The sequence below is a fragment of the Oxyura jamaicensis genome, chromosome 11 (genome assembly GCF_011077185.1).
Source record: "Oxyura jamaicensis isolate SHBP4307 breed ruddy duck chromosome 11, BPBGC_Ojam_1.0, whole genome shotgun sequence".
Classification (NCBI taxonomy): Eukaryota; Metazoa; Chordata; class Aves; order Anseriformes; family Anatidae; genus Oxyura; species Oxyura jamaicensis.
Genome location: NC_048903.1, coordinates 12,885,508 through 12,910,291, shown reverse-complemented (window position 1 = coordinate 12,910,291; position 24,784 = coordinate 12,885,508). Strand labels below are relative to the sequence as shown.

Sequence of the window (24,784 nt, the reverse complement as noted above, 5' to 3'; positions counted from 1 at the left end):
ACTTTACAGAGCATTCCCTCTCCCTTCATCCTCCTTTAGAGTATGCAGACAGACAGGGCCACCGTAGCACTTAACGGTACAAGTATTAGTGTTCTAAGCAATGTAGAAACAAAGCAAGTGTCCAGTCATCTTGATTATGCTTGATGTACTCTTCTGAAATGATTACCATTGATAATTGGACAAATGGTAAATAGTATTAAAATTGAGGAATATTTGTCCACAGAACTGTGAAATCCATGTTCACAGTTCTTAGTAAGGTGCTAAGACTGTGGAGAATGAGGGATTTCAGAATAACAATTAGTTAACTCTTAGGATAACTTAGAATAACTTTTAGTTCTATATAGTGTTTCTGAGCCAGTGCTGTGAAAAGCTAATTGTTAAATGTTTTCTTAACAATGGGCAGCTCTTGCACTAATATTAGTGGGGTAGGTCCCCACTAGTATTGTTTTACTCATGAGCCTTATGCCTGGCACACCGTATAGGAGCAGTACATACGCTTCCTGCAATCCTGGCACCATTGCACACAAGATGAGGAGCATTAACCTGGAAGTCGATGGATTTTGTGCTTGTGAATTTGTCCTTAGTAAAAACATTAAAATTTCCTTTAATTCTAACTACTGGGGAAGAGACTTTAAATATCAGATCAACTTGTACTGACTTACAGCTGACATTGAGGTACTTCTGAAATCATATATTTTCCTGAAAAGGTTTAGCCCAAGATCAAATTGTTTCCAAATGTGACAAAACTGGTTGCTCTGTTCACCATGTAGCAGTGCAGTCATCTCTGAAGGATTCCAGTGCACTTCTTATTGAACTAGAAGGCAAAACTCTTATGACGACCATGGGAGTAGATACATACCCACAGTCTCTACCTGCAATAAACTTTCATTTGCCTTGGAGAACCTTGACCTGACTGATTCCTGTGGCTTCAAAATACTTAGAGAACTGAAATTCATTTTGAGCAGTACTTCTAATGATTTGGTATTAATTGAAGTCCATTATTTGATCAAAAACTGAGTAGTTTGGGGGTCAAATAATTCTAATCAGCTCATGCAAAATGAGACTGTGGGAATAATGTGTTTTCATAACTTTGAACCGTACTTGGTAATTCTGAAATTCTGGAGGACCAAATAGTTTATGTGTTTGTCAAGAAAAAAAAAAAAAAAAAAAAAAAAATTATTTTTCTGTTAGTGCTAAAGATGTGGCTCAAAAAAAGCTTTTACCGGTCCAAAAGGTCTTCCCTGTGATCAAAGTTGATGAATTATCATCACTGCAAGGGAATGATCTCAGTCCTGTTCCTCCAAACTCAATGTTTAAATCACAAAAATATGCAGCTTGAGGCACCTGGCACATTTTCTGGTTGTTTATTTAGGGAAGATGGGGAACTGAATTGGCAAAGAAAACAAGATCAGCTCCAGCTCCATTGTCATAGTATGAAGGATGTGGGCACTTCTGAGTAAGCTGGAACTGCTCTATTCCATTTTAGTGTCCTACAGGTTAAAAATCACAGGTCTGTAGCTTTTTGAAAGTAATGAATTCAAGATATTTTGGATATGTGTCTGCCTTAGAGAATCAGAAAATTGTGTTTCAAGAGAATAGGGAAAAAGCAACACAGTAGTTTAGATTCTCAAAACTGCTGAGTGCCTAACTTTAATTAATTAACTTGAAGTTAGGCAGTTGGTTATCACTGACTTGATCATTGCAAAGAAAAGGCTCCTAGTAGATCTGTAAATGGTTCTCTTGTGCCTTCTTTTTAAGAATGTGTTCCATTTTAGCTCAACAACCATGAAGTCAGTACATCCTGTAAGAAACAAGAATAATTTAAAATAGCTTCTAACGGAGCAAAAATAATTCAGTTAGATTTACTGGAAATGAAGAAAATATGGAAAAAATACAATTCAGAGATAAGAACGCTGCATTCCAATTAGTGTAAACTTGCAATTAATAAGCCAACATAAGGGATTATGAGACATTATTATGTACAGTATCTGGCATGTTGCATTGCAAAGAAATTACTGTATAAAAATAAATGGGAAAATGGAAAAAAATTTATATGCCTAGCAAATCATAATGTGAGTGTTAATTATTATATTAATGTACCATTTTTTGCCAAACTTGAGCAGGGTATTTTTATGAAGGTCAACTGGCCTTGTTAACATTCTGAACACAATACACCTTGTTTTGATAGGTCTAAGCACACTTATCAAATGTGAGCATACCTAAAATATTTTAACAATCAGACCATAGGAGCAACTTTTTAGTTGCTTTCTTTCATGAGATTGGTATTATGTGTTCAGTACTCTGCAGATAGCTCTGAAGAATGTAGACAACTTTAATCCAAAAGTGGGAGACAGACTGGAGGGGAAATTGAATTGTAAGACTGTTTTAAAACCATCTTATTTTCAAATATTGGGGCAAATTTTTCCTTCATGTTCTCTTCTGCACATTGAAGTAAAGAGGGTCTTCTGTGTTTTCTGACTCTGTCTTGTTAAAAGAAAGATTGAAGCTTATGACTAGTAGGTTTTTTATTATTTATTTATTATTTTTCATCTTTTTCCTCTTTCACATAAGCTGCTTTCTTTTGAAAAGCCTTAGACTGTTTGCCATACACTTTTGTGAACTTTTACTGTGCCTTTCATCAAATACTGGGATGTTGATTAATGGATTGAACTTCTTCCATTAAATTCAAAACTTACTGGAAATAGAAGATGAAAAGGACAGTTTTACACAAATTAATTCCAGAATGATTATTGATTAGAAATGTTCTTCACAATTTGCTTCATCATTTTATATTCATAATAAGTTGGTTATTTTTGCTGTTCTTGAAAAAATAAATATTAATGTTCACAGTTTTGCTAAATGTAACACAGATTTTAACTGCCCTAAGACAATGTTTTCATAGTCATTCCATTATCTATGTAATTTTTTCATATTGAAAACTAATAATACTTATTTACATTAGAAATATGAGTCACTAATTTGATAATGCTTGATAACAAAAGTTACTCTAGATAATAATCATTTTGTTTGCTTCTATTAGCAAATACCGAATGCCATTAGGAGAACCCAAAGCACGACTATTAAAATCCTTTTATATGCTTCCTGTACTGAAGAGGTGTTGTCCCACTAAAAATAGACCTTTGTGTCACAGTAAAAGGTTATGGGCTTCTTGGTACATTCAATTTTATTTATTTCAATTCTTTGTATATAGCATAAAAGCCACTTCTGAGAACTTTGTTCTGTACACAAACCCTCCATTAAAATCCTTAAAATTAAAAATTAAAGTCCTTTCAGCATTGTCACTCTTTAGGAGAGTATGGTAGCCTCAACAAAAATTCAATAACTTTCTGTGAGGCATTCTGGTCAAAGAGACTTCAATAGGTCTACTGAACAATGAGTTACTGACTTTAGCAAGATGCAAAATTGGCACATCCAGAAATCACACTGGTTTCTGAACCTTTTTATTGTTTTAAGCATGGACTAACAAAGATTCTGTAAGTGTCTGTAAGGTTTGTTAAACCAAAATTTACATTTAGAAGTAATAAATTGCTGACCATGAAATGCCTTGGCATAATATTCACAGATGCTCATTTTTTCAGACATCATCACAGCTTCTTAGAAGAAGGTCCTGAGCTTTGGAAAACTCTGAGAATTTTCAGTTCTGTTGATCTTAGTTAATGTCGTCCTCCAGATCCTGTCCTTGCCTAAGAGGCTTGCAGCACATTCCAGAGCACATCTGAATCCCAGGTAATTAGCTTATTGCTCTTTGAAACTCTAGGATATTTCCATGTCATTCCCGCTTGTCATCAGGATAAAACTGACTTTTAACTTTTCTTTTCTAAGAAAGAGAAAACTTTGGTTTCAATATTTCCCTGATTCAGCTCCACATAATTTAGAAATAGGATAAATATTCTCCAATGGTGAATACCATATTGGCTATTTGCATATCTCCCCTTTTTTTTTTTTTTTCTTTATTGTACCACAATATGTCAAATCTTCAGTTTCTGTGAAATCCTGTAGTAAAAAATGAGTTTTACTCTCCTTTTTTTCTTTTCAATTTTGTGAGGCAGCATGAAACTGGCAAGCGTTCTGGGGTTTTTAAATAAGTTGCACTTATCAAACATTTTCCTGTTTTGACATGTGCTGATATTGTCCGCATATATTTTTAATGACAAGTTATGTCAAGCTGCATCTGCTTTAATCTCATGTATTTTGGCAGTTCCTTAACTGGATGACTCTTACTACACCAGGTTGTCATAAAAGCAATTCCTTTCATTCTCTTCTTTAACTGACAAAAACATAAGGGTCTTTACATTTTTAATGACAAACAGGGTTTCTGTATTCAGAAAAATGAAAAAAAGCTTTTTGAAAAAATCAGTGCAGTACACATTTATACACTCCTCCTGTCGTAACTAAAGAAAAATTGTACAGACAAGGACATCAGTATAGTTCCTTCAAGGTTTTCTACCTATCACTTGCTTTTGAAAATCTTGTCACAATAAGCTTGCATGTACTTGACATTAATGGGTGTTCCTCCATAGGAGGAATATCCCTTTACATAAAAGGGATTCTTCCAAAAATCAAATTAAAAATATATGATATGAGAAAAAGGTAAATATCAACTACAAAATGTGTTGTGCTTGTTGCCTCCTGTCAAGGGGGTGAAAACTGATTCTACAGCGCATCTTGATTATTAACCAAAAAATAAAAAAGTTTAAAGTGTACAGAAGGAAGGCTGGATAAGTTCTTAATTCTGCAAATCACTGTTCTAAAAGGTTCTTTCTAACTACAGCTTCTTCCCTATATTAACAAGGAAACACAAATTTAAGTCTGTGGTAGTTGTTAAAGAAAATTAAAGTTTGTTTTCTTTTTGCAAGGCATAATAGTTTGCATGGAAAATAATTGCAATATAGATTATAGTAATGAACTCAAACTATTGAATTTAACATTTTTTTTAGTAAAAGGTGATGTAAAATGTTTTTTGAATTAAAGGGATTTATGCTAATTTCTGAAAATAAATCCCATGAAAGATGTTCTCTTTCAATATTTATTAATATGACAGGTTTCACATTCTTTTCTTTCGGAAAATTCTTCACTATATATTTCTGTTTAATAATAAAAAGGTGTTTGTTTTTTGTTTTTTCTTTTTAATTTGGATTTGTATAATATTTTAAGGAAGTAGACATTTGCATTTCTTTAACCTTTTAAATGAGATTGTGAGAGAACAAGCTAAATCATATTACTCTTTCAACCCTTTCACTGCGTGTCTATTCTACTGAAATATTTACTAGCAAGATCTCTCACTTTCTAAAACATTTTTAGCATTGGAAGAAAAAAAAAATATATATATATATATATATATGGAATCATGTATGTGGCAGTCATAATCTCTAGTCATGCAGATAAGCATGTAAATTTCTCCCTAAATGCTTTCTGAATGCACTGATGAACAGAGTTGTATTTCTTCAGTAAGTTACTTTCCTCACTGCTAAACTATTCTTGACCTCAAATGTAGTCTAATTGAATGCACCAAGCTTGAGTGATTTTTTTTTTTTTTGGAACTTGCTCCAGTCCCTACTGAATTTGACAAGAGGCTGTCCCAGCTGCAGACCCAATAATGACATTTTCTTTAATTAGTCCTACACTGTAGAGGATACATCTTATACACTACCTTTGCAGATCATACCCAGCCTTTTGCTGAGGCCATATTAGCCTCTGCTTCTAGTGGGAAAAAAAAAAAAAAAAAAAAAAAAAAAAAACTATAGCTGCTTACTTAACTATCTTTTTGCCTGATAAAGCAAAAATAGAATTACTTGCTTCTTTCATATTTTAGGTACTTGGTATCTGTAACAGCAGCAATTAGGTAGCAATTATGGCTACTGCCATAAGCATCAGGTAGATGCTGGAATAATTAATTGACTATTATCTCCCAGCTGTTATTCAGAGTGACTGCATCCCACATGTAGAAACAGTGTCTTGTCCCCCAGTATATCCAGAAGCTCCTGGATCCAAAAATCATTTTTCATTGGAATACAAGCATTGTTCAGATGCACATTTCTTGGCTGTTAAAGAGCACAGAAGGGGTATTGGCTGTGTCTTTCAGGCTTTTTGTGCCAGCTCAGAATCTTCACCTACTCACTTGTGCATCTCAAGGGGGATTGGCTGCTCCCCAGAGGCGAACACAGTATTGTGTCCATGCATCCAAGCTTCTAGTTTTTAGTCCTTACTTGTTGCTCCTGGAAAATGGATAAAAAGCAGAATTAAAACTTCTATATTATTGTCATTAGAGGCTGGCATGCATCTGAATGCCAATAGCTGATTGTCCTGTTTTGGGGGAACTTTGGTTCTATTTTATTCCTTCCTATCTTCACAACACCAGTAGATTGCTTTCCTGTAGCTGCAAGCTGATATTTTCATCCTGTCATGTTGTCTCCTCTACCCATCCCTGCTTGCCACTCACTGGCCAAGATCAGTGCAGAATGTCTGGTGAAGATGAAGTGTCTGTTCCATCAGTGCCATTCTGAAATCCCTAAATGGCTGTGTCCCCGTGGAAAGAGTGTCTGTGGGGCTCTGATCATCCACCAATCAATGACTGGCACTAAGGCATGTTACTGCAAACCACCTAGTTCTGGACCCAGCCATCAGCTTGTCTTCTCTTATTAATTTCTCTAGAATACTTTCCTTAATATAATATTTTTATATGTGTTATAAATATACTGTGTATTGCTTCTTATCTTGCTGTTGGTGCTGAGCCTCTTTGTTGTGAGTTGTGATAACCCATATTAACCTGTCTTAAAAATTAACTATAGCAGTCAATCAAATTTACCATCTGCCCATCTGGGAAAGTCCATGTCAATTCATGCTTCAGCTTCAGCTGAGTCTGGTTATTATTATAAATTGCTCTTTGTAATTTTTTCTCAGTTTAATCTCATACCAGTCCCTGCTTAGCTTCCATACTCCCTTTCTCCATACAGTGACAATATTCCTTGCCTTCATTAAATCAGCATCTCCTCTGAATGCTGTATTCAGTACTTTGTAAATAACTGCCAATAAATTAGTTCCTTTTTTTGTATCTCCTGATGCCTTAGTGCAAGGATAATCTTAGATTTTTGAAAACCAAAAGAGACTACAGGTAGTATAACTGAAGGTGAACCATAATGTATAAAATCTATCTCATAGTGCTTATCCTCCTGTAAGTAGACAGGAAACCGCAATATGCTACACTAATGTGGTATTAATTGCATCAGAACATCATATCGTTACTGATTTTACAGTGATGCAAGTAAATACGCCAAAATACTGGTTTTGTTAGCATTGCAATTTATTTAAAAAACATTTGTTTTGAAAGGAATTGAATGAGAAATCGCAGATATATTAGAATACAAGGTTGCAGCCTTGTAAGGAGGCACAGTAGTTCACACACAAGTTTAATCTAATGTAGTATAATATATATTATATATATATATTTCATATAGTCCTGAGAGTATGTTGAGATCTGTACAGAACTCTGATCATGACACCAGACCATTGCGCAAGAAGCTTCAGATTCAGGTTGTAGTGAAGACACTGTAAATTCGTTGTGTTAGTTACATATATAAAAATCAATGCTGCAGACAAACTGTTTTTTTCTCTCTCTCCAGAGACTAGGGATGAAAATATCAAGATTGTGAGAGTTCACCCCCCTCCTTTCCCCGTTCCTTTTGGGAGGGGGAGGGGGGGGAACGTATAAATCTTCCAGCTGATGTTTTATACTGTGATACGTAGCCTCAGCTATGTCAAATAATATAAAGTTGTTTGATGTAATTATGTGACTTGCATTGAGTTATGTCAATATGACATACCAGACAGGCAACCTGGTTTAAAAAGACCCTCTTTCTTGGAAACTGCTGATAGTTTTCTGAAAGTAGAAAGCAGTTGGTAATGGCTGCCCCAGGTAACAACATTAGGCCTGACATTCTTCAGTATATTTATTATGGTTTGGTGCATGGGTTGGTGAATGCTGTTGATAACAGAAAATTACTTAGGTTAAAGAAAATCTCACAAAAGAGTAACATTTCCTGAAGGATCAAACTGGATGACTGAATAAAATAGTGATAACATGGTGGTGATGAGATGTTGATAAAGTTAAATGTATAACTGTAATACTTTAACACAGAAGGTAAATAATCTCCTCCAACATGATTTAATTTTTAATACACTGTTGGATTCAGAAATGGACAATGCTGCTGTGATCTTACTAAAAATGTATCTGAATTTCCATATAGATCACACTTCTGCTACTGTTGAAGTTGATGAATTCTCAATGATGGCTAAAACTAAAAAGAACTGGAAATATTGTTAATAAAAATAGTAGGTGATGCTGAGCATCTTCTAGGAAGCTTTTTGATTTTTCCAAATGATATGATTTTGCTATGTGGTTCCCTGTCACTTGCTTCCATGACATCAGTGTTATCCTCAAAAAGGCTTCCTACTCTGCTGCTGTGTTGTCACTATTCCAGAAGACCAAAGTATTAAGCTCAGACAACAGGGAAAACTAACAGAAAATTATAAAGATTTTTAACCTACAGTTCACATTTTCCTCTTCAACATCTTTTAGAACTTTTAAAATATGTATAGTGAAAATTTATGCATGGTCTCTACTAAATGGTTGAGATAAATTTATTATAAAGAAACCTCAATGTAGTCTTCCAACAATTTCATGCAAGCCGATGATTGTCTTCCAGAATTTATATTCATGGTCATTGACATGCCTGCAAATGATTGTCAAGGCTGTGCAAATTAAGTACATAAATATGGCTTATTCTGTGTTTAGTTCTATTAACATTTGTGTGTTGATTGTTAACCTGATTTGCTACACAAGAATGAAGATTCGCTGTATTTGATGGTCTCTTTGATTTAGAAATAAAACAAGCAGAAAAAATGATATCCATATACTGTTAACAGTGAATAGGACATCACTGATGGCAATTAAGTGATTATATTAAGTAACCTCAAAATACTATGCACATTAATCTTAAGTTTGTATTTTGGACTGAAATGAGACAAAATGGAGAAAAGGATGGTTGAATTTCATCTGATCTTATTTTAGTAGAAGTGAGAAAAATCAATGTAACGAAGATGTAGAAAGGAAATGGAAAGTGTTGAAAGATAAATGAAGGTATTTCATCTAGCAGTGAATATACTATGACAAAAAAAAAAAAAAAATGATCTGATGTAGATGAAAAATAAAGGCTCAGAAAGAGACATCTATAAGGTGTAAAATATCCAGACCAAAGGAGAAGTAGAAAGACTAAAGAATAAAGACAAATAAGTGTAAAAATACCTGATAAGAAATACAAAAGTGGTGAATAAAAAGAAAAGTGCTGGAGGTTAGGATAAATAAAATATGTTTGAAGTGCCTAAAGGAACAAGATGATGTTGAAGGAGACTGTGTGTCATTGTGAAAATAGTTGAGAAATGCATTTTATGAAGAACATAAATAATAAAAATCATACATAAACCAGAATACACTTATCTTTTAAAAATCAAGCCTGGATTTATAACTGAATATGTGCAAATAAGAAAATTCATGTTTGGCTTTTTTTTCTCTGTGTTTTTCTAACTTTTTTCATTCTTTAAGTTCTTCCAGCTGTTAAGGTGGCTGGCATGAGATCTGATTTTTTTAATTCATCCATTCAGCAAAATGACATTCCCAAGAAGAAAGAAATGGAACACAGCAGGAATGATCGGGGTGATGCAGTTGGCAAGTCATTTGTTTGCTTTATCATTTGCAATGGGTGATTAGTATCAGATGCAAGGAGAAATAACTGCTGAATCAACAAAGATGTAATCAGGTTCTTATTTGTAGAACAATTTGTAGTGGATAAAGGGGTTGCCAACTTTAATCTTGGCTGTGTTTTAAAGTTCAACTGCTTTGTTTCCCTCTGAAATGGATTAGAGGTGCTGATATGGGCAGCTACCATGCCAGAACCAGGAGAATAGCTTTGTGGCTTTAACTGCTCCAGCTTTTTTTTTGTAAGCACATCTGACTGTATGAAGATGCAAAAGACATAATTAAGGTATTAAAATATCTGAGGATAGACAGATCTGAAATTTACTGAAATTTACTGAAATCAATAAAAATAAATTTAAATCTTATCCTACTTCAGAAATAGGATAACCACAAAAGAGGCAGTTTCATATAGAAAGTATTTTAAGTGTTTTCTCTTTTTCCTTATTGTTTTGTTCTATCCTTTTAGTAACATGTTGCAAAGTATTTGGAAAATTAATCAGCAAAGTGTAATGATTTAAATTTATTTTTATTGATTTCAGTAATTCAGGGCAACATGTGATATTAAGTCACACTTTACTAAATAGTCAGGATAGATTTTCAGAGACAAATAGTTATAAAGCAAAGGTGCAATCCACTCAGTTAAGGCTGGATGTGTAACAGAGAACAGAAATTTCAGTAGAATATATGTATGGTGAGAGTGAGAGAGAGATTTTCAATCTTCAAATTCCACAGGTTTAAGCAAACTGCTTGAAATTTCTGTATACAAGTTTCTCAGAGTTTGTTACTAAACAAAAATATAAATAGTGCTTAGACTGTAAATGCAAGGAACTTTGCTTGTTAGGAGCATCTTAATAGACTCATGTGACATTAGATGATAGCTATGAAAAAGTCCATGCTGCATTTTTTGATTAAATGTGTTATTTACTGCTTTTTTTGCACAAAACATTGATGTAATCCAGGTTGCCAGAATGCTTCCACATTTCTACCTAGATAGTGAGTTGTTTGAATTGAAAAAAAAAAAAGAAAAGAAAAGAAAAAAAGAAAAAAAAAAAGCTAGGAGGGAAAATAACAATTGATAATATATTGCAGTACTGAGGTACTGAGAATCCTTTTACAGACTGTACATGAACCATGCCCCAAAAAAAAAAAAAAGCGGGGGGGGGGGGGAAATCAACATCTGATCTTGTATCATTTTTATTATGAAAAATTTCTCTAAATTTTACAGTTCTATTTAATGAAGTTTACTTTATAATTCTTAAATATTTTTTATGACTTGAGTGGCATAATATTAGGGAGAGCTGGAAAAATTGTTAAGATTTCCCATTTATTACTGTGAATAAGAATATTTTATTAATAGAGTTTTTAAGATAAGTGGGTTTTGTTTATTTCTTAAGCCAAGTAGTCTGAAAGCACCAGATTCCCTACTGTAGGCTTTATGGCATAAGACAAAGTAAATTAAGGATTTGGGGATTTAAAGAATCTGTTGGGAATAATTGGTTTTGATTGCTCCTATTTGTTTTCATTAATGAAATTTCACTAGATGGCACTGAATACAATTTTTCCATAGATTGAGCACATTTATCCAAGTGTATTTCCTGCCCCTTAGATGTTTCAGGATACAAATCTATTTAAAGTCTATGAATATACATAGTTTATAATAATAATACTGTTATTTTTAGAGAGGCAAGTTTGTGTCTTTAAGAGAAATGGATGTTCTTCTAATTCCTTTTCTTTTTCTCCCTTTTTTTAACTGCTTAATTTATATGGAATCATCTTTATGCTAAAATAGGCAAAACTATGCAAACCCATGAGAAAGAATATTCTTGGAATTTTCATAGTCTTTGCACTTAATATGGCTTTTATAGATTTTGATCAAGCTGAGAGTTACCAGATTTTTTTCCTTGTAGCTACAAACCATTTTCAGGCCTTACTCAGAGCTAAAATACTTGATTTTACAAACTGTGGGTTTCATGCTTTCCAGCCTCTACTTGCGTAGACTGGCTTTTGTCATGATGCATCTTCTAATAAGCTGCTGAAATAAAGATCCTTACAAGGGTGGGGAAAAAACAAACAAAACAAAAAAAAAGAAAAAAAATAAAAAAAAACTACCTAAGTAAATTGCTTCTTTTGTAACTTATAATTGCAGATATTGGTACTTAGATTTTCTAAATCCAATTAGCTAACAGAAAATTCGAGTACTTGAAGAGCTGAACATGAGATGTCTGCATCACGTTATGATTATTGCCTAGAAGAAATCACACTAACCTTTCTTTTTCAATATAATTATCTTCTTTTAGAATTCACTATAATTGGCAAGAAAAGGAGAATGTACTGGAAGTACCATACCTGTACAAGCAGAGAGTTTCTCTGGTAAGCCAGGACTGCATGCTGCTGATGTATGTCTTCCCAGCAACCTATCCAAAACTTTTCTCACCTTTTCTATACATAAACACAAATTTTAAATTTCACTAACCATCCAGTGGGATGCTTGGAAGCTATATGTACAGCTATGTAGAATAACCCTTCACTTCGGTGTATAAGTAGTATAAGGTCCATTAAGTTATTTAATTATCTCTATCCCTCCCCAAGAATGAATGAAAATTCCTTTGGCAGGGGACTTCTGATCTGGGTAGGTTGCTTGAAATTAAAAGAAGTAGATAGATCATCAACTAGGAGCTTGGTGCTTTCACTATAGATAAAGATACTTATCCTATTGTTCCCCAAGAAGTCAAGAACAACTGATCTTTGACTTCAATTTACTTGGGAGCTAGACCTTCCATAATTGTCAATAGAAAATATTAAAGAATTAATAGACATAAGACAAACAACCTCTTTGTTAGCAGTCTATTCTAACTGAAATAGTCTTGTTAGCAGTTTAACTTAAACTTCATCTGCTTTTGCCACATCTTATTAGTGAAAGAAAGAATATTTTAGCCATCTCACATGGATGTTTCATTAACAGAATACTCAAAACCCTGTTTAAATAGAAATCAGTAGGAATTATGATATTGGATTCAGTTGATGTAGGATTATATATATAAATTTGTATATAAATTGCAGAGGGAATCAGGTCTTAAATTTAAGCTAAGGGGAAAAAAAAAAAAAAAAAAACTTTTTGCTCTAGTAAAAGGTAGCACATTGTTCTGGTATTCACAGTTGCTTGACACTGTAGTATCTTGTTTTGCTTTGAAATCAAATTAATTGGCCTGTGCTATCCCTGTTATGTGATCACCAGATAAGTCAGTTTGTTTTGATTACCACTCTGAAGGTAATTAAAAGATAATCACTGTGTCACAAACATAAGTACCCAATCCAGCTGAGTAAGAAGCATAGGAAGATGTTGAATGATATCTATGTACTTATTTATCAACATCTGCCAGATTCCTGCCCTCATCCCATATTTTTTCTGAATGCCTTAGGTTCTTTTGGTATCCTTAATACAACAGAACTGGGAGTGTGGAGTAGAAAAATAGTAAGAAGTTTCCAGTTTTCTGCAGCTATGAACTTCCATATTTCTTATGTAATTGTCATAACATACCCCAAATATTTTGTAGCTAATATATCAGCTGTATGTGTCATAATGCCTGCTTTGGGTAGTGGTAACAAAGTGCAAAATGACCAAAAAAAAAAAAAAAAAAAAAAAAAAGTAAACAACAGCCAAATAATTCTCTCTTTTCTATCCTGCAACACCTCTAGAAGTCAGTGAGCAGTGAGGACTTTTCCTTATGTTGAAGTATTGCAGAACTACATAGTGTACAGCAAATAAATACATCTCACAGACACTCAGACACTTCCAGCTGACAATAGTTAGTCAGTTGAAAAGACAGGACGCTCTCTGTGCGTCCAGATAAGCTCTTTTGACTATGGTGGCATTCTTCCCAATTCCCTGATTAGGTCATTGTTTAATCTACTTTGTAGTGTTTTACTGTAACTCTGGCTATAAAATCTGCTGGGAGTGGGCAGTTGTTTGTGCACATGCTGTCCATTGAAGGTCCTTTACAGGCCACTGAAATACAAACTCTAATATGCCCAGATTATTCTCACACACTAAATTTAATTAGGTGATCCAAAAAAAATAATGGAATTACTATATAAAATACAAGTAGATAAATCATTAGCGACCATATGCTGTAGGGAATTGTCCTAAATGGACTGAGAAACCATAGTTGAATAAATTTATTTTTCATTCTTATGAAGAATGACACTGTGTCTCCGAGAGAGTTAAAGAATAAGAGATTAAATAATAATGGAACATCAAGTAAAGAGGGAAATGGGAACATTAGCGACATAAGGAAGTACTAATTCCACCTCAGCCTGAAATTATCATTCATTCTACATTTTTGAACAGTGAAATTTTAGGGATAAATAGTAAATCTTTCAAAAAGACCTTTCAAATATATCCAAAGGTTGGAAAGCAACAAACAATTACCAGGTGCACGAATTTCCTTGGTTTCTTCTTTTTTTCTTTTTATGTTTTAATATTGGCTGTGTAGCATGCTACTTATCTTTGCTTGTGAATATGCAGGGGTTGCAAAGCTTATTATGTTTGCAAGAGTGCCTTGAGAAATATGACATGCTTTAAATTAACTCTTGGTATGAAGGTTTAGTGAAAGAACTGTATTTCTTTTATTTCAAACTGGACCACTGTTTGTACTACTACTAACACCTGCTAGATGTATTCTTTCTGTCCCCGTATTTCATTAAACAGGTGCAGAGAAAATCCCATGTAATTTTAATATGTACTTTAAGTACTTTTAAAACTTCTATATTTACATGTAGAATGCTGACCAACTAACTGTTGTGCTAGTCTTCATGGCCAATGCAAATTTTAGGAAACATTTTGTCATCTACTTCTAGTGACTTCCTATTACCTCCTGAAACAATTAAGATGGTCAGTTTCCCACAACCCCAGTAAAAGTATTAGAATATTTCAAGTCTTTGATAATAAATTTATTTGGCCAATAGTCAAGTAACTTACTAATATGTTCTAGAGAATGCCGTTAGATGAATTATAAGAAATTGGATATATTGCTTTCAGTGACTGGCTCAGAAGGACACTGAGATATAGGCTGACTAAAACAGAAGTTCAAGGAGTTTGTTTCTAAACCACTATGGGTGTCCACCACTGTAATCATGCATTTAGAAACTGGCTAAATTTTTTAGTTCAACCACCAAATTATTAGTTTGCAAACCCTTTCATCATTTTTTTAATGTGACAGACAGAATCTGTTTCCAGGATAGGTTTATAAATATTCTGACAGGGATGGAGAGATTGTACATTTCCTTTCATCCAAACATAAAAGTAGTAACCATATTCTCTGTTCTTCCCCATATCGTGAGCAAGTGGGTCCTTTCCTGGAGAAAAGATAACTAGCTTACAAGCCAGTCATCACTCTCCAGAGGCCATACAGGACAAAGGAAATAGTATCAATGAAGATGGCTGCTGCTGTACTTTTGTCAGTCCTGTCTCCAATAAAAATGCGTAGAGGCAAGAAGAGTACCAAAGCTTAGAGTCTGTGAAAGATATTCTGGAGATTAAATGTTTCTTTGATGTACCTGGCTTCAGGAACATCCCATGGTCTTGGCAAAGACATAAATCAAAGAGCTCTAATGAAGTCAAAGATGCAAACTTAACTGCACTGAAGAGGATTCTCTGGCTGATTTAAAGGGATAATATTTAGTGTAGGATTTAAGGAGCAAATTCTAGAAAAAAAAAAAATAGAAATGAAGAAGAAAAAAAAGAAAGCAGGGCAACAGAAAGCTACCTCCAGATTTCAAACCTAGTAAGACTTGAAACATAATAATAAACTTATGTTTCCTAGGCCAGCAGGATGATTTTGCTAGAATGCTTTTCAGGGCATAACACAAGTTGTCTTTAGTAAATGGAAGGTTAATAGACCCTCAGTCAGACAATTGGTCCTCTTAATCTGAAGTTTCAGAAGATTTTAGGTGAAAAATGGAGTTTAAATACGGAATGCTAATATTGACAGCATTGCTGTAAATCGGGGGTGATAAATGCCTCTGCTTTCCAATAAGCTACATACATTTGGAACCCATCCCATTTACAGAAGTATTAGGACTTAATACTAGTGATGTTTGTGCTGCATGTGCAGCTGTTAGAGGTATGGTGTGCTCCAAGAAAATTCTTAATCCAAAATTTTTCTGGTCTGGCTTATTCTCAAGTAAGTCTTTCAGCACACAGAATCATACTGGTATGGCTCTTCTAAAATGGATTAAAATACGTATCTAAACTGCCTCTGCCAAATTCAGCATACTCCTTGTTCTTGCTCCATTGACCAATCCAATTAAACAAAAGATAGAAGTTTTCATATTGGATCTGACATTCACTGTGTCTGATTACAGAAATGTTAGCACCCAAGTGGGAGTCAGGAGACAGTACTATTTTTTCTAGAACTGAACTGTAATATGTAGTGGTAACCAGCTTGTGACCCACAGAGCAGATGTAATCACCATTTACACTGATGGAAGCTGCGTGATCTAGAAAAAGTCACAAACAACTCTTTGATTTCATTTTAAATATCACAGTTTGGCAGAGCTGCTTTGCTAATTACTGGTCCATAACTTTGTTGCTCTGGCAGGTTCAAGAGGTGCCAGCATTGGAGAATTCACTCTAGGAAAGATTTTCATTGGATAAATTGGATTTGGAAACAGGCTATTATGATTAAATAATGAATAAATATTTGCTCCTACTTACTCAGATGCATTAATGTGTAATCTGGGTTTATTTAATTCATTCATGTCAGAAAATTGATTAATGGTATTTTAGCTACTTTTGGATGCCTGTGAATGTAAATTTTTTTCCCTTATGAACTCTAAATACAGTGGAACATAATTTTTCATATGATTTCAATGGAACTAACATTTACACCTCAATAGCTTTGCAACATTGCAATATTTAATTAAATGACACGTGGAGTTACATGCATTGTCTATAAAAGCTGAACGTAAACTAATAACAGAAAGCTACTGGCCCAGTGGATGCATTTTCATGTCTGAGTACATAAAATGATCACAACTTTGCCACAATGCATATTATGCTACTTGACTCAGACTCCCAGGCCTAAAAGGATTAAATTTGTCTCTTTTTTTTATAGTACTTATAGTACATAAAGAAAAGTTCTTTTTAAGTGCTGTAGCTAGCCATAGTTCCCTGATTCTAAACCTAGTTTTGAAACCAGCTTACATAGTGCTCCAAAACCGACTAATTTATAAATATTTGTATAAGGAACAGCAACATTGAACACTCTGTACCTGGTCAGTACGGAAGTCAGTGCTACAGCTATCCGCAGAAAATAAACACTCATTATTTTCAACGTCTGAGTAAATCTGTAGGATTATTGAACATTGAGGTGACACCAAAGGCGCTCACCTTTCTTCTGTCTTGCTCTCCACTTTTTTTTTTCCTGTATCTTTTGCCCCTTTGAATTGGAAATCATAAATTTATTTTCCATTTCAGGGGTGTTTGTAGATTTTGAAATGTAAGAGAAAAGCAGTAGTTGTTTCTGAGGACATTTGTAGAATAGCAGCTTTTCCGTAATTCTGGTGATAGTTGAGGACCACACTTAATGACTCTGTGCAGTCTCACGAGCCCTCGGATCTGTTTACTAGAGGTCATTATTACAATGTCCTCTCCTCTTTTTCTCTTTTTACTTTTTCTTTTTCTTTTTTTTTTTTTTTGTTGTAGGAACCTGTCTAAAATTTGTGTTATGTCCCTTTCCCTAGCAGCTGGCACACAGCGAACATAACAGCCTTTTTCTGCCTCATGCCCACTAACTTCAGTAGCCAGCTAAAGTTTCTGTGTAGAGGTGATCTGTCTTTTGTCAGTCCTATTTTGTGTGGCTTGCAGTTCAGGAAAGAGAAAATTTCCAAGGCAAAATAAACTGAAGGAAGATTACAACCACACATCATTATAGTTTTCTTCTATCTTCTTTGTGTAACAATCTATTAAAGTAGTTACTAATATCTTTCTCTACACAGTGAAAGATGGGGAAACAGGGACTAGTGCAGCTAACAGTGCTGCAGGTGTGTTATTGCCAGCAGTGCAAAGCTTGATGTTTGTCACTATGGAAAAAAAAAATCATCATCATCCTGATTTTCACAGAAAACTTGAACCTGTGAATTTCCACACATCCTAAATCAATTCTGGATTTCATTTTAAATCCATAAATCCTTCATACCATCACAGGAAGAGATTCTCCTTGCAGTTTCAAAATTACAAAAGGACTAACTATGCAGTAAACAACCTTGATATTCTCTCTCTCTCTGTACAACCTTCTAATGACTGTCATTGCTGTAGCTTCAAGAGGTTGTGTGATCTAATTAGGGCAAATTGAATAAGACTGCTTTTATGCTAACGCGTGAGAAAGTTAATTGAAATCAATCCATGTTCAGTGAAAATGCTGGAGACATCGCTGATAATTTAAAGCAATTAAAAGATGTTGTCCTGAAGCAAGGCAGAAACATTAAGTCTAAGAGCCTGTTAAAAGAAAACTACCTAAAATATTTAAATAATATTATTCAGTTAAGATGGGCTGGGGATAGCTGAAGCAATTAGAAATCATAAAGCATAAAATCAGTCACATATAATCTTCTTTGAGCTAGCTCAAGCCTTTTTTTTTTTTTTTTTTTTTTTTTTTCCTTCCTTTGGTAAAATAATAGATCTTTTAAAAAATCCCATTTGTGACATTTTGTGAACAAAGGTGTACTAATGATATGAGGCAGTAGGCTTGCAAATCTCCAGTTCTCATTTATGGGCCATTGTGTTTTAAGAAAATAGTAGGTATAGAATTTAAATTCAAATGTATTTTCAAATGTATTTGGATATATCTTTATATTACTTGCTCATAGGATGCAAAACTTTGTATTTGGTGTGTGCGAATGTTAGAGCTTTTATCAAATTCCTAAACAAAACAGCATAAAGAGGATAAGGATTTTTGCTTCTTATGTCACCATCTCAATCAGTGTACCCATGTAAATTGCTCGGGAGATCAGAATTCAGAGCTTCACAATTCTGCAGCATCTTTATTTAGAAGTTTCTTCTACCAGAAGAAATAAGATATAGGATAAGAATAAAATCCAAAAACACATTTGGAGTATCTGCAAAAGTTAATCTTCTTTTTATTTAGCCCCTTGAGCAGACATGATGGACTTGATTGTATTGCCTGCCAGCTCTAGCAGGACTTGTGATGTTCACTGAGAAAGTTTAGCTGCAATCACGCATGCTGGTAAAACTGAACAGACATGAAATTATATTAAAGATTAGTTCTATAATAGAACCTATACCATAGATGCAGGCTGAAGACAGATAAAATTAATCTGCCAAATACAAGTAGTTATCTTTTATGATCTGTCACAACTTGCACTTGCAGATTTTTTTTATAAATATTTATCTTGACAATTCTTAGCCATGGTTAAACATACGGAGGTTCAAACTGACTGAGTCAATAGCACAGTGGAATATTTTTTTTTTAACTTTAAATAAAGAGAATAAAAAAGGAGGCCCAGCAAGACTATAATTGCAATCACAGCTTTCTTTACTTGTTGTATCACCAAGGGATCTTCAAATAAGTATTTAAGCTCACTTTTACTTGTTATAGCATGTTCCATTCCCTGTGCCTGATTATCCATCCCTGTTTCAGCTTTTCATCCTGGTTCCTTAGTATGATTTATAGCATGTCCAATGGTACTGATCATCTGAACCATGGGCTACATGGCATGTGATGTGTTGCAGTTTTCCTCCCCTGGAGGTCATGGTGCATTCTTGGCTTTCATCCACACGTGCAGATTAGGCATGGCTAACACACAGCAGAGGTAAGGGAGGATGCTGGAAGTGCACCTACAGGCAGTGTGGAAAGACCACACACATTCATGTGTTTGGATCCCTCAGCATGGGATGGGAACGTAACATCTAAAAGATTTTACATTCTTGCTATGAAATGCAGTCTTGGGGTATATATCAGATAATTTCTATTAAATGCGTCAGCTGTGTTTGAATTTGCGTTCCTTCTCTTCATGTATACTATTGTCAGGCTGCAATAAATAAGGCCTGTGTACTATTTAGTATTTCTACTGCTGGTACTACTGGTGAGCTGCTTTTTTCGTTGAAGTGTTGGCTTCATCTTGTAATCTTGTGAAAGTTACGAAATTTGAGTTGAAGTATTCCCCCCCCCCCCCCCTTTTAAACAGAGAGTATATTCTCATTCTTTTAACTGCAGAAAATAAGGTTAAACAAACAAACAATTAGTCCCTGAATGTTTGGTTCATTCAGGAATTATGAGTCATTATTGAGACTAGGCATCTGATGTTTTATGCCTTAATTATAAAAACTTTCTTCCTCTGATATTATTTCTGGGAAAAATATAGAAAATTGAAGAATAAACTCTACCCACAAAAAATAAAATAAAATAATAATAATAAAAAAAATCTCAGGACTTCGGTGCCTATAACATCTTTTAAAATTCCTGTGTTTTTAAATTTGCAACTTTTAGTAGCTTCAGAAACAAACAAAAATCTGTTTCTAGATCTAATCTGAACCTAGAAATTTAAACTAAACCAGCATTCTGTAAGAGGATTATCTCTGTTCTCTGGACAGAATATACTTTATGAGTTTTGAACAGTATTCGGTTAAGTGTCAGTTTAGCTGAACTGGTTTTCCCTTGTCCCTTCCTGTTAGTTATATATATCACCTCTAACAACTTTAGCTTTTATGCACTTGCACATTATGCTACAAACTCACTTTGAAAATGCCATGCCTTATTTCCTCTGCAAGATATTTAATCAAAAATGACCCACAATTTCAAGCATGAATGCCTAACATCTCATTATTAACCACTACCTGGGACATTTTATAACATTCTAACCTCAGCTGGGATGTGGTTACAGAATCCAGGAGGCTACCAGTATTTTACAATTTAGGTAACCTAACTCTTCTTAACATTTGGTATGGAACAGTATGGGGAAAGATATCCCAGTCTAGATATTTACTGTAGAAACATACCCTTGTTGTATCGTAAGATCCAAGAAAAGCACTTTCCTTTTATTTGTTTCTTTAAATTTCTGTGGCCAGGATATCTTGTTTGATTGGAATAAGTTTAAGTTTTTACATACTGTGAGTAGATTTTTTATATAGAGCAAGACTTTTGCTCTTGATGTGACCTTGATCTAATTTGAAAACTCAAGAAATCAAGTAAGAGCCTGCCCAAAGAAGGTCTGGCTTAATTCATCTTCCCTTCTTCTTTGACTTCTCAAGGGTTTCACTACAATTACACTTACCAGTTAGTTCATGAAATTTTCAGACACCTTTCATCACAGACCTTTCACTTCAATTTGAAGAGTACAGTAAGCTCTGGGCAAAATGATACTGTAACTATTGCCTTTTAATTTGTGTCATATGAACCAAACACAAATATCCAGCCTTTGTAATCTTGTGTGTCTAGCAAGTCTTACTAGTATCAGAAGAAAAACTCTTAATTTTAATATTTTTTTAACAAAGGATTTTTTTAATGGAATGTTTGAAAAATTGCTAAAGAGAAGCAAGAACTTGGGCTAAACAGTTTTTTTTCTTTTTTTCTTTTTTTTTCTCTCTTTTCTTTTTCTCCCTATAAATCAATTTTCTCAAAGTCATTTGGAGATTGTTTTCCTTTTTGAAAGACTACACTTTTAAGATTTTCATTATTTTTTTTAAGATTTTTTTTTTATAACTCAGTACTAGAATGATAGAAATTGTACCCAGACTATAAAACTAGTTTTATCTTAGGGTGCCTGTGTCTTTGACTCAATAACAGCAGGAGTCTTACCAGTGTTATGGGATAATCTGTTGATGTGAATGTCTGAGAGTGTAAGGGCATGGACTTGTTAAAGCACTTCTCTAGTTCAGTAACAGTGGTGGCATTTCTGAAGCTTTTTTCAGGAATAGTTAGGCATGAAGTGCATCTGGCTTAGGTGCTTTGGAAGTTATAAAAATAGACCTGAAGCTTTCTTTTCATCATAGCATGAGCTGAGCTGATAAAATGGTGGAAAAGTGTGATGAATTTGATTTTACTTTTCTTCTGGATGAGGGAATGGGGAATATTGTACAGATAAAATATAAAGTAACGAAATGCAGGATCATTCCTGCCAGCTGCAATTTTTTCACCCTGTTCTGTAGTACTGGGCTTTTGTAATACTGCTGGCTAACTAATTAAGGCTTCAGTATACAGCGTTCTGCCATGGAAATAATCATTCTCATTTGAAGGTCATACTAAATTATGTGGGTCTTAGGTGCATAATGTTAAATTCTAACAATGCTATTTCAAGATAATGATATTGTTTAAAAATTGGAATGCACTTATTATGGGAAATAAGAATTTATTTCTATATGGTGAGCAGGTAGCTTTTAAGAAGGTCATTTTTGTTTATTTCTCTACAGAGACCCTCATTTGCAGAAAAAGTACATTTAGCTCTCTGAAACCTTGTCATTTATGAGTTGCAAAGTGGGATAGTTTGGTAATATACAGCCTGGAGTGCTTAAATTAAATATATATATATAAAATCTTGTGTGGCTATTGGTTACAGTGCTCTTGCAGCACTTTATCACTACATTTAACGCATCTATACAGCTTTGACATGCAATGTAAAACTGCTTGGATGAAATTCTGCTGAGTCATAGTTAAAGTTCATTTGATATTTTTGTCTGTACTGGATATTCTTATCTGCACCATTATGCTAAATGGGCTACAGAAAGATCTACTGCTGGTATTGGAGTCTTCTTTTCCTTACCTTCTTTTTGTTCTTTAAAAACTATGTTACGCTTTTGTGTATTTTGTGTATTTTGCGATGCTTACTGCATTTTAAATTCTACAGTTTCTCTTTCACTCATTTTCAGTTGAGCACATACCACTTCATTATATTTTCCCTACTTTAATATGTGTGTGTTTGTTGTTAGTTTTTGTTTTTAATCTCCTGGATCATATTATTTAAATAATACTGAAAAAACATGTTGCTGCACACAGCCCTTGGGATTAAAACTAACTCTACAGCCATCAACACAAATCCCAAGAGAACAGCCTTCATACTTGGTGCTCCATCTATGATCTGTCCCGTGGGCATGCCTCGGGGAATTCTGAGGTCAGCTCTCTTAGGACTATAGATATAAAATTGTGTGTCTAGGTACAGGCTGAGGGAAAATATTAAACAGAATGTCCTTATCCATTGTAATCTGATGTCATTTCAGAAGCCAAATCTCTAATTCTTTTACACCATGTGCTGAATATTTTTGTTCCTGTTAGAAACACGAACATTGTTTTCTCTTTCATAAATGTAGTGATTTGAGATTTTTTTATGTTTCAACCATTGCTGAAATAGAGAAAAAATATGTCCAATAAGTATTTTCAGATTGGACATGAGTTTCAGCTAGGATTTATGCTTTTGGCAAATTTATAATAGTATTTTTCTTATAAACTGTATGATGATGTGTGGAAAGACGTTTTAAGTAGAATCACAGATGTTTGAAAGTTCCTAAGCCATTTAACCTAAATATTGTATTATTTTTGAGATTACTAATAAGAACAAAAAGCATCTTTGCTGACTACATTTTTATTCTATTGCATTTCCCTTTACTTTAAATATCACTTCTGTTTGCACTATACTGTTTTCCTAGTGAGTTTTCATGGAATTTCAGTCTTTCACCAGCTTTTTAAATTATTATTTTTTGTCTGTGAGATTTAAACGAGGTAAAACCACTCCCTGTGTACATGTTTAAAGGAAAAGCTCCATAAAAGTGATATTGTCATTTATGGTATATGCTGAATCCATCTTTTTTTTTAAGTATTTGCCAAAAAATGATAGAGAATTCAATGATAACATTAGCCAGGTGCTTATGTTTTGCTCATCAAAGCACTTTCCATGAAAACAAAGCCACATGGAACCAGAATCACCGTGTTTAAAAGGCTGTTTGACTTCTGTTATATCAAAGCTCTACCTATTTAAATAAAGTGGCAAGATGGTGTTTGGTTGTGGGAGATAATAACATTGAAAAAAATATCTTGAAACATTGCTTTAGACAGATTTTAAATTTTAGTCTTTTTTTACTTGACATAAATTCTAGTTGACTTAAATGTGCTGCTTTGCACAGCAGGCTGTGTGTGAACGTTCTGAAGCATAACTGATTGATTGATGCCTATGTAGGTTTGGCATATCATGCATAGTCACTTAGTCCTGTGTCTTGGGCTGACACAATAATGCCACTTTATATATACAATTAGCTTGCTCTTTTCTCCTGGGATCAAAGTGTTATAGTGCTTCTGAGCATCTTGATTTGTTTTTATGTTATAAACTTCAATTGGTCTTCACCTGTTGCCAGTTCATGGAGTGTGACCTATACTTTATTTAGAGTTGTCTTCTCACAGTGCTTCAGTAATCACACAAATTAAAATGAAATATGTTCTGATTTCTTCTGGAACCTTTTAATGAAGAAATTGATTGTTTGGCTTTTCTTGTGGAATCTTTATGTAACATACGTTCAAAGCTGTTACACACCAGTAAAGAGCCTGAAAAGCAGGTGACATCTTTCATATGAAAAGTTCCAGCAGTTTGTTCTTGCTTTCTAAATGGGAAAAATCTAAAGTCATTCTGCTCTAGATTAACAAAAGGCCTTTTGCTATCAGGTTGTATTGCTTTAGAGTTTATTCCTAACAAGCTTTTGTCCTTGCAGTGTATAGCTACTAGCTGTCAGAAACCATTTATGTAGCTTGTGAATTTAATCAATTCAGCATGTCTGCTGAAAGTAATAAAGCATCATTGAAATTCTGTTTTAAGGAACTTAATACACTAACTGCTTCCCATGTAACTACAGACAGCTAAATTGTAAGATATGGACACTATATTGCTAAGCTTTAAGAAAAAAAAAAAAAAAAAAAAAAAAAAAAAAAAAATTCAAACATTTCCTTCAATTTAAATTTAAATAAAAATTAAAATATAAAATTTAAAACAGCTCAAAACCCTGCAATTAAATTA

At 34.0% G+C, this 24,784-nt stretch overlaps 1 long non-coding RNA gene across 1 annotated transcript; it reads left to right on the top strand.

The window, feature by feature from the left end:
* Positions 1-3,603: 3,603 nt before the first annotated feature.
* Positions 3,604-16,971, top strand: LOC118172868. The gene is made up of 3 exons (XR_004753884.1): positions 3,604-3,747; positions 12,070-12,142; positions 16,372-16,971. It is a non-coding gene; the product is annotated as an uncharacterized LOC118172868 (long non-coding RNA).
* The last annotated feature ends 7,813 nt before the right edge of the window (positions 16,972-24,784 follow it).